Source organism: Notechis scutatus, chromosome Z (genome assembly GCF_049901735.1).
Source record: "Notechis scutatus isolate UNSWTSFEM ecotype Mainland chromosome Z, rNotScu1.2, whole genome shotgun sequence".
Classification (NCBI taxonomy): Eukaryota; Metazoa; Chordata; class Lepidosauria; order Squamata; family Elapidae; genus Notechis; species Notechis scutatus.
The window spans coordinates 124,119,557-124,130,620 of record NC_142025.1 but is presented as its reverse complement, the minus strand read 5'-3'; the positions used below and the strand labels follow the sequence as shown (position 1 = coordinate 124,130,620).

At 39.1% G+C, this 11,064-nt stretch overlaps 1 pseudogene; it reads right to left on the bottom strand.

Moving 5' to 3' along the window:
• Window positions 1–369: 369 nt before the first annotated feature.
• Window positions 370–11,064, bottom strand: part of LOC148129229 (vomeronasal type-2 receptor 26-like) — a 119,071-nt pseudogene continuing 108,376 nt past the window's right edge.

Sequence of the window (11,064 nt, the reverse complement as noted above, 5' to 3'; positions counted from 1 at the left end):
AAAAAGTTGTGCGTGCAATCCTTTTCCTTGCTATTGTGTGTATGTGAAGTTTCTTATTTAAGAGCCCTAGTGGCATAGTAAGAGGAAATTTACATGCAAATTCTGCCTACAGATTGAACTTCAGTCCTGATGGAGCTCAACGTTGACTCAACTTTCCATTCTTCCAAGAATGGAAGAATTGATCAAGATCATTGGGGCAATATGCAAATAATGCTTACATTGTAAATTGCCGAGAGTGCTGCAAAGTGCTATGCAGTTGTATGCAGTTTAAATTCTTTTGCAATTAACAAGTTGAAGAAGACAATTATTTCTCAATAAAATTAAGAATTCAGAAAATTTTCTCCCAAATCATAGGAATTCATGTATCACTCATGCTGCCCTAGAAATCACACTGGTCTTTTTCCGAACAAGCTTCTCTCTCGTATTCAGCTCTGGCCTCAGCATGATGATTTAGCACTTGGGCAGGAAAATGCAACCTAATAAACCACCACTTGAGGCTAAGATGGAGAAGACTTCCACAGCCACCATGGATTTCCCCTTTGTGCTCAAGTAGGTTGGCACAAAGGACACCTAAACACTGCAGAAGACCAGCATGCTGAAGGTGATGAGCTTGGCTTCATTGAAAGTGTCGGGCAACTTCCGGGCAAAGAAGGCCACCGTAAAGCTGATAAGGGCAAGAAGCCACATGTAGCCCAGCACAACATAAAACATGATCTCGGAGCCTTCGTTGCATTGCACAAAGATCTCATCCATCTGGGAATGCATGTCCAACTCTGGGAAAGGGGGGAAAATGGCCAACCACACAGCACAGATGCTTGTTTGAATAAGGGAGCACAAAACAATGACTGAGACGGACAGCCTTTTCCCCACCCACCCACTCATGCGGTTCCCTGGCTTTGTGGCCATGAAGGCCAGAACCACAGTGAGGGTCTTAGCCAACACACAAGCCACCGCAATGGAGAAGACAACTCCAAAACTGCTTGCCGGAGCACACACGTGACTGTCCCTGGACATCCGAGGAAGAGGAAGGAGCAACGAAAACACAGCAGGAGTGAGAAAAGCAGGGTGCAGGTGATATCCCAATTGTTGGCTTTGACAATGGGAGTGTTCTGGTGGAAGATGAATGTCCCCATCACCACAATTGTGATTACAGCAAAAGAAACAGCAAAGCCGGTCAGGACTTCTCCCAGGACTTCTTTGTAGGATAAATAGGTGATAATTTTGGGAATACATTGATGGTGTTTCTCATTTGGATATTGTTCTTCTGGAAACCTCTCACATTGGTTGGAATCTAAAAAAAATATCTAAAAATGCTACATATTGAATTGAATTAAATATTTAATAATTATGCTTTCCTGAAGCTGTTTTTGGAGAGGATAAACTTCTTTTAAAAATTTTGCTTTAAAAAAATCCTTTAAAAATATTTTTGTATTCAGTAGACCATGTTTCCTGAATGAGAGATTACACAGTTAAATAAAGAAAAGTTTTTACTTAAAAAAGAAGAAAGAGAACAAGGCTAGTGAGAGATCCCAATCAATCTATGTTTCATGGCCCCATCTGAGTTTGAATCCGAGGTGGAAGACGAATAATTTGCAGGGAGCAGGAAAGAGGCTTGGTTGGCTGTGGAGGAAACTGGGGAAGGGCAAAGTCAGGCTGGGCAGAGCAGAGAAGAGGCAGTTCAAAGGAAGACCAAGGCCCTCCCCTTCTTCATCCTAGGGCACGCAGGGAAGAATGGAGAAGGGAGCAATGTGAGTTGAATGGCTTATGGGGGAGGAAAGGGCCCTGATTCCTTTCACAAGGCACACCTGCGGATGAAGTTTAAAGGAGAGGCAGATGGGGGGGTTGTCAGGAACAAATATTGAGTTTATCTAGTGTTGGCTGTTGTAGTCTGAGTTCCTGGCATCCTCCCAACTGGTTTGATTTACTGCTGTGTTACTTCACTTCTGGAACTCCTTATCTTGCACTGCCAGATTTATTACCCTATTTAGCCTTGTTGGATTTATAGTTTAAAGTTTTCTCTTTACAATGTTTGGACTGGACTATTTGCAGCAAAAGGCTGTTGTAGGTTGGTGGGAGAGTTCTTCTCCAGACCAGAAAGTAATCAGGGCATTGGGGGCAAATTTGGAGCTAATAAAGCAACCAATACTTATTATCTGAATGAGTTCCCTTTGTGCCATGCCCCAGGTCATCCTACTGTGCTTTTCTTTAAAACTATATCCAAGAACCCAAACTTTGTTAGAGAACAATGTATTTTTAAAGAAATATAGTTTTTTTTCTTACCAATCATGGTGGAAATGCTGCCTTTTGAACACTCAACACAGTCATAGCAGCAAACCTGTTTCCCCTCCTTAATTAATTTCCAGTGTCCAGGATGGCAGCTTTCTACACAGGTGGCAGAAGGTGGTGTCTAATGGGAATGGCAAGAGTAAGGAATTAAAATAGATTACAATCAAGGTTGGAATTAATCAGTCAGCAGTCATCCTCTCTTGTCATTTCTAATAATGCAAAATTTGGAATTAGAGAAGGCAATTATTGCCACTGTATCCTACTTCTGCCTCCAATTTCATTGATTATTTTTATTATTTTGCAAAATTCTTACTTCTCTCTACTTTATTGAATTTTTCTTTTGCTACTCAACTACAAAATGCTGCAAAATGGAAGTCCTCCTCACTCGATTTGAGAGGTTTTTTTGGATTGAAGATTGGAAAGGAAAAAGAAGGCTACTGGGAAAAATTTACTTCTGTATATCTAACATAACATTTGTATATACAAATCTAAATTGCCACAAGGAATAAGCACATTCAGAAGTTACCACCAAGCCTCTAAACAACTAAAAAATATAAATTTTAAAGACAAAAAAAGGACAGATATAAAAAGTTGGAAAGGGGGGAACCCAATTAAGGCAGAATATCAGCAAACTGCCTGAGTCTGGAAAAATGAAATCTGGAAACCTAAGGCTCCAAATGAACTAAGTCGTGTTAAAAAAATAAAGCTTCAATTAACATGTAAAAAAAAAAGAAAAAAATCAAGGAAACAATTGGTCCACCAATGGGACAAAAATGGCAAGAAGTTGATGAGCAATAGGGAGAAAAAGAAATGCTTAATTCATTTTTTATGCATCGATCTCTGCGGAAAAGGGAAAACAGCCAAACCTATAAAAACAGAACTGTGAATTAGGAACACAGCATAAAATAGATAAGAAAATGGTAAAAAAATAACTTCTCCACCCTAGAAAAGTTTCAATCACAAGGACGACATCCAAAGGTTCTGAAAGAACTGGCAGACATGATCTCAGGACCAATGAGCTATATCTCTCAAAGATCATGGAGCACCAGGAACTACCAGAGGACTGGCAAAGAGCTGATGTAGTTCCCATCTTCAAAAAGAAAAAGATTAATCCAGGACACCACAGATCTATCATCCTCACCTCAATACCAGGGAAGAGTCTGGAAAAGGTAGTCAAAGGAATGAATCTGTGAACACCTAGAGGCAAAAGAATCATAACCAAAAAAGCCAACAAAGGGTTTGCAGAAAAACAGATCATGCCAGGCAAACCTTTTGCATTCTTTTATTAATCTACTGGATCCACTGCCTGGATTGCTCCATGACTATTTATTTATTTATTTGTTTGTTTGTTTGTTTGTTTGTTTGTTTGTTTGTTTATTTGTTTGTTGGTTTGTTTGTTTACTTATTTATTTATTTGATTTTATTTGTCAATTGTTTACAAGATAATAAGTATAAGTGTATACATAGTTATGAATACATGAAATGGGTACATATAAGAAAAATAAAGAAAAATAAAGAAACAATAGGACAGGGATGGTAGGCACTTGGTGCGCTTTATGTACGCCCCCTAGAGACCTCTTAGGGAAGGGGTGAGGTCAATAGTAGACAGTCTAAGGTTTAAGTTTTTGGGGTTTGGGGCATAAACTACAGAGTTGGATAGAGTATTCCAGACATTGACCACTCTGTTGCTGAAGTCGTATTTCCTGCAATTAAGTTTGGTGCAGTTAACCTTGAGTTTGTATCTATTGTGTGCCTTGTCATGCTTAAATCAGACCCAAGACGGCGTAATTCAAGGTTTTCTAGTTCTAGAATTTCAAGTCTGGTGGCATAAGGTATTCTACAACGCAGTAGAGAGAGTGGAAAACTCTTCTTGTGAAATATTTCTGGACTTTCTCAATTGTGCTAATATCAGATACGTAATGTGGGTTCCAGACTGATGAGCTGTATTCGAGTATTGGTCTAGCAAATGTTTTGTATGCTCTAGTTAGTAGTGTGATATTACCAGAGAAAAAGCTACATAGGATTAGGTTAACAACTCTTAATGCCTTTTTTGCTATGTAGTTGCAGTGGGCTCTAGCACTTAAATCATTAGAGGTGAGTATTCCAAGGTCCTTTACAGAGGTTGGATTATCAACAAGATCTTGACAATTCAGCTTGTATTTTATTTTCTGATTTTTTTTTTGCCAATATGTAAGACAGAGCATTTATTTGTTGAGATTTGAAGTTGCCATTTGACCATTCTGATACATAGTCAAGATCTTTTTGAAGGGTAGCAGTATTGTTTGCGGAATTGAACAGCTTTACATCATCAGTGAAAAGAACGCAGTTGCTCTTAATATGATCACAGAGGTCATTTATGTAGAGTATGAAGAGAGTTGGTCCTAGAACACTGCCTTGGGGGACACCACTATTGACAGGTACAGAATTTGATAGGACACTCCCAATTTTGACCATTTGTTGTCTGTTTGACAGGAATGCTTCTATCCAGTTATGCAGTTGTCCAGAGATTCCATAGGATTTTATTTTTAGGAGTAGTTTGTCGGGTACCACTGAATCAAAGTCTTTATAGAAGTCTATGTAGATCGCGCCATTGCTTTGCCCTGATCGAGTTGTGTAGTCCATATGTTTTTGCAGTGTAAGAGTTGCAGATTACAGGATAGTTTTTTCTGAAACCAAATTGTTTATTGGAGAGTAGGTTGTTTGTCTGTAAGTGGAGGATGATGGATTGGTTAATAATTGATTCCATGATTTTACAGGTGACGCAGCATAAGGAGATTGGTCTGTAATTTTCAACTAGGGGTCTCCATTTTGAAGATGGGGATGACCGTGGCTTGTGACCATATGCTAGGCAAGGAGCTGGTCCTGAAAGATTTTTCAAAGATTATGCTTAGAGGTTTGGCTATGGCAGTGGATAGCTTTTTTATGAAGTAGGCACATATTCCATCCCGGTCCAATAGATAGAGATGGTTTTAGATTGGGCGTAAGTGCTTTGTCAACATTGTCTTCTCTGTAAAATCAATATGTATTAGATCATTGTAGTTATCTGTGGTTCAGTTAGGAAACACTGGGCATGATCCATTGGTTGTTTACAACACTGAGCCGAAGAATGTGTTAAAGGTGTTGGCTTTAATGGTGTCATCGGTTGCAGTCTTTATCATTAGGTCCTATCAGGGGTGGGATGGACCTTGAATCTTTTAGTTTGTTGTTTACAAAATTGCAAAAAGCACGGGTGGAATCGGGTGCTTAGAAGGTTTTCCTCTTGTTTAATGTGATAATTGGTGCATAATGTGATAATTGGTGCATATGTAGGATAAATGGGGAGGAACCTAGCCATCAGATTACAAGAACACCAGCAAGCAGTCAGATGAGGAGACCTCACATTGCAGTGAACAAGGACACACATTTAATTTTGGAGCATCTAAAATCATTGGCCACGCAGGTAGAGAAAGATAGCCAGGGAAATGATAAAAGTCTGGGAAATGGGCCCTTGTCAGTTAATAGGAAAGCTGAATTACCATGACATAATTAAAGGCTTATGGGCCGAGAGCTATAGCACAAGGAAATGATAGCCAATTGCCAGCCATTGACACATCAATCAGCCAACAGAACCACATAAACATGACTCACATAACAGCCCAAATCACACATTTCAGTAGAAAGAAATTCCCTGAAGATGGGCTCCAGCATGATTCCGAAACCTCAAAGAGCTAAGCCACCCATAGAGGTGGTGAAAGAGGGAGACTGCCAGGAGGGTCAAGGAGAGCCGCATTCTCCTGCTCAGCTGGCCATTATTCTCTTTGCCGAAGGTTGCAGCGGTGGTCAGAAATGGCCACCCCAAAGAAGAACTCGACCAGAAAAGAAAGTGCAGGAGGAAGATAAGAAGAGAAAGTTTTGCTGACCAGATTAAACTGAAAAGCAACAATGTAATGTACCCCGAATTTAAACTATAAAATAACATTGTTCCCAAAGAAGACTTTGAAGCGGTGAAGGAGAGAGGGAAGGAAAGGATTTGGTTTTTTTCTTTCTCCCTTCCTTATGCTGACAACTAAGAGACTTAAATAAGAAAATTGACAAAAATCCACTTTGGACACTAATAGGCCTTTAAGATGAAAATAAAATGTCAAAGGGATAATACAGATTTTTGGATATTTAAAAACTTTTAAAAGCAGGAAAGTGAGAGAAAAGAATAAAAGGGCAGGATCTGGAAAAACGGAGGAGACTGCCTGGAACTAAAAGGGATTACAGAAACCTTAACAAGATTCCTAAAAGATACATTCCTACTGAAACTTTGTAACAAAATAATAGAACCCCAGGAAGAGAAAGTGGAAAAAGAAGCAAGAAGAAACAGCTTTTGGATTATTTGGATTACTTGATGATTTTTGGATTTTTGGCTATTGCATTTAAACGACTAAAATCAATCGGGTGTTTGTTTAAAAGTGTTTAAAATGGCATCACTTTTAGAAGAACTGAAAATGGAACTTAAAAAGCAGAAAAAGAAGATGCACAAGAAGGGAGAGGTTCTTTTGGCTTCGTATTTCAATTCTTAGAAATGGAGATCTGGAACTATGAGAAACAACAAGAAACGCTGTAGAAATGCAAGAAGATCTGGACAAAGGAGAAGCCATCTTTAATGATCAAGTAATTTTATGTGGGGGAGGAAAGGGGGGGAGAGAGTGAAAAGTTTAAGATTTGAAAAACATCCAAAAAAAAGAGAATAGTTTGAAAAATAATTACAATATTAGAAAGAAACAGAAGAGATGGTTACAGAAGAGAGAATTAGAAAATACAGAGACAAGGGGTAAAAAGGAGGGAGAAGAAGAGGGGAAGAAGGAAAGGAAAGAAAGTTATAAAAGACAGAAACGAGATATAGAGAAACAGGGAAAAGGTATAAGGATTGGAAAGTATAACCCTGTATAGAGATAATGGGTGAAAAGTTAATTGAAAAGGGATTCTGCAATGGTACATAAGATTGTATTGTTATAATTAGAAATAGAAATAATTGTAGAAAATATGACGACTAAAATGATGAATAAAATATTTATTGTAATATAGTGTTATGTTTGTTAACAAATAAATGAAAGAAAGTGAATGAGAGAATGAAATTAGGAAAGGATGGGAACATTTAAATTATTATTAATGATTTATAAAACTATAAATGAAGAGAAATATGGAAAAAACTATTAATTATGGAAAGTCTATAACTGTTCACAAGGAAGCATGATATTCAATTGAAAAGAAAAAGATGTTAAGATTTTAATGAATATTAATGATAGAATTGAATTGAAATGGAATAAGTGTTTTATTTACGGATGTATATAATTTTTAAGAATATAGTGCATATTTTAAGAATGTACCAAGCAGAATTTGATTGGAAGTTATGTATTAGATTGATTGTTATAATTTTAAAGTATAAATCGAAGTTTAAATAAGAGTTGAATGGACAAAATCAAAAGATATAAAGGTGTCATACTCCAAATATTAAGTATAGGGAAAATTTGTTTAATGAGAAAAGATAATATGAAATTGAAACAGGACAGACAAAAGTATGAATATAATGATTGGAATTGAGATAATGAGATAATTAAAAATAAAGTTGAGAAAATCAAAGGAGGGCAAAAATATTTAGAAAATGTTAAAAACAGCAATAAGACATGGAATAGAACACAAAGATGAACATGAAATTGAGTTTTTTGTCTGTATGAAGAAGTGATAACCCGTGATCATGCTACTTCTCAAAAAAAAGATGTTTTATTTGTATTATGTTTTTTTGTGTGAAAACCCAAATAAAATTTATATTAAAAACACCAATTAACAAGGTTGCCAGAAGAGTTTAGAATGAGAACTTTGTGTCTCTCTTGACACCTGGAAGTAATAAAAGAGAAGGAGGAGGAAGTGAAAGAGGAGAATAAGAAGAATGAAGATAGAAAGAATGTCAGCTACCCATTTCTTACACAGTAACTGATGCATTTCATTTCTCTGACAAAATAAATAAAACAAAAACTATCCAAAATGAGTCCCCCAATATGTTATCTGTTTTTGAAGGCTTCCCCTACTTTTTAGTCCTCAGATAGTTTTTTTAAACTATCACCCTTTCCTTCTTCTTGTGAATTTGTGAGCCCAGATACCCACCTGTGGAATTTTCTTGTAGGCTGAAAGAAAATGTTGGCCATCTGGATGGTGTTCTGGGAAGGAAGATCTCCAATGATGCCCATGATAAGTTTTGGCCCTTTCCTTCCTGTAATTGAAGGGACAGCGACTTTCCACAAAGAATAGAGACAAAATGTTCTCAGAGGCTTTCACTGCCTGAAAACCATTCTCATATATCTTGGAGACCAAGGTGATGTTGGGTATCAAGTTCTCATTCGTATTGACTCCCTGAATGGCAAAAGTGAAGGCCAGGACATGCTGGTAGTTTTTAGGCAAGGGCCTGCAAGAAGAATTTTATTTAGTTCAATAATCTTAGAATGTGACAAGGATTGAATTTAGAGGGATATGCTTCTTTATTTTTATTTATTTATTTTTATTTGTCAATCGCCATAAAGATAATAGTGATATAGTTATGAATACATGAAATGGGTATATATAAGAAAATAAAAGAAACAATAGGACAGGGATGGTAGGCATGTTGGTGCGCTTTATGCACGCCCCCACAGACCTCTTATGTAGGAAAAAGGGGTGAGGTCAATAGTAGACAGTCTAAGGTTAAAGTTTGGGGTTTGGGAAGAAACCACAGAGTCGGGTAGAGTATTCCAGACATTGACCACACTGTTGCTGAAGTCGTATTTCCTGCAATCAAGTTTGGTGAGGTTAACCTTGAGTTTGTATCTTTGTGTGCTCTTGTGTTGTTATGGTTGAAGCTGAAGTATTCATTGACAGGTAGGACATTGCAATGTATGATTTTATATACCATGCTTAAGCTCAGACCGAAGACAGTGCAGTAATCCTACGGTTTTCTAGGTCCAGAATTTCAAGTCTGCTTGACATAAGGTATTCTACAATGAGTAGAGGAGTGGAGAACTCTCTTGTGAAATATTTCTGGACTTTCTCAACTGTGTTAATATCAGATACATAATGTGGTTCCAGACTGATGAGTCTGTATTCGAGTATTGGTCTAGCAAATGCTTTGTATGCTCTAGTTAGTAGTGTATATTACCAAAGAAAAGCTATATAGGATTAGGTTAACAACTCTTAATGCCTTTTTGGCTATGTAGTTACAGTGGGCTCTAGCACTTAGATCATTAGAGATTAGTACCTGTGGTCCTTGACAGAGCTCGGATCATCAACAAGGTCTTGACGATTCAGCTTGTATTTTATTTTCTGATTTTTTTGCCAATATGTAGGACAGAGCATCTATTTGTTGAGATTTGAAGTTGCCATTTTGTTGTGAATCAATAAAAGTTATTAGCATAAATGCAAATCAGGGTTTCTGGAAACCTGCACACCTGATTAAGAATCCTTATACAACAACTAGGGGATTGGTCCATAACTAGCCCCTGATTGGCCACTATTTTGACACTTCTCATTGGTTATGTAAGTTTGAACTTGTTGCACATGCGTCATTGGATTAAGGTAGCATCTAACCCTATAAAGGGTTGCTGTTGCCAAGCCTTGCTCTGTTCTGTTCCTATTTACTATTATTAAAGAGTTGAAGTCACTGGTCAGATGTCTGGTCTCCATTATTCTCCAAACTTAACACTGGCGACTTGAGGGTGGGATGGGGAGACTCAAGAGCTGACTGAGTTACAGAGCAACCTACAGAGCACGGGTCGAACACGCATCATCAACGGCAATATGGGCACGGTGCCGCACCACCCGGCTTTCCATTCAACCCAGAAACCGAAGACTGGGAATCGTGACATGGATAGGTTCCAGATGTTTCTGAGACCAACACCTAAAGATGCAACAACCGCAAAAAGATGGCCATTTTCTAAGCTCACTGCGGGCTCAGACTGCTGCTTAAAATGGCAAAATCGCCACAAGCCAGCCGGTAAAGCGGATGTACGGACTGGGACGCCCTTCGAAGTTTTGCTATGGGCTCACTACGCCCACCGTGCCAGCCTTAGTCAGAAGACACGAATATTACCAGAAGGACCAACGGAAAGGCGTAAAGCCTTGCCAATTACATCGCTGCGGACCTTCAACCTTGAGGCCTCTGTGATTCTCCCACTTAGAAGAGCGCCCGGGACCGCTTGGTTCTGGGCCTAGAAGACTGCACGGATCCAGAGCAAAAATGGCTAAAGGGGACATCAGCCTCACCAATGCTCCTTAAAGAAGCCACGGCAGCGGAGGCGACAAAGAAGTCGGCAGCCCAATGCGGCACCGCACCACCCACTCCACCACGGGCCAACTCACCAAAGATACCCCGCCGCCCAGAGACACCCGGTATCGACCACCACGAAGACCTAGAATCCCTCATCACAAAGCGATGAGGAAGAGGTCAACCGACTCCGAACGGAGCGAGACCAGTTCACACAACCCCTTATCCTGACCGTGTGCAGGATGTGGGGCGAATCACCCACGATCCAGCTGCAAATTCTCGACGCACTCTGCCGCATTTGCGGGAAACGCAGGTCACGGACGCAGCAGTTGTCTGCAGAAGCAAACAAAACTCCAAAACCCCGACAGGCCGAATGCCAATCTTCCAGATTCTTCGCACACACCGAGAAAAACTGGAACCACCAATGGGGAAACCACTCTACAGAAACAAACCGTTCACCACTTCCACCAGGCGTGAAGAAACCAGACGGGAAGAGACCACCAAACAATCACCATAGGCCA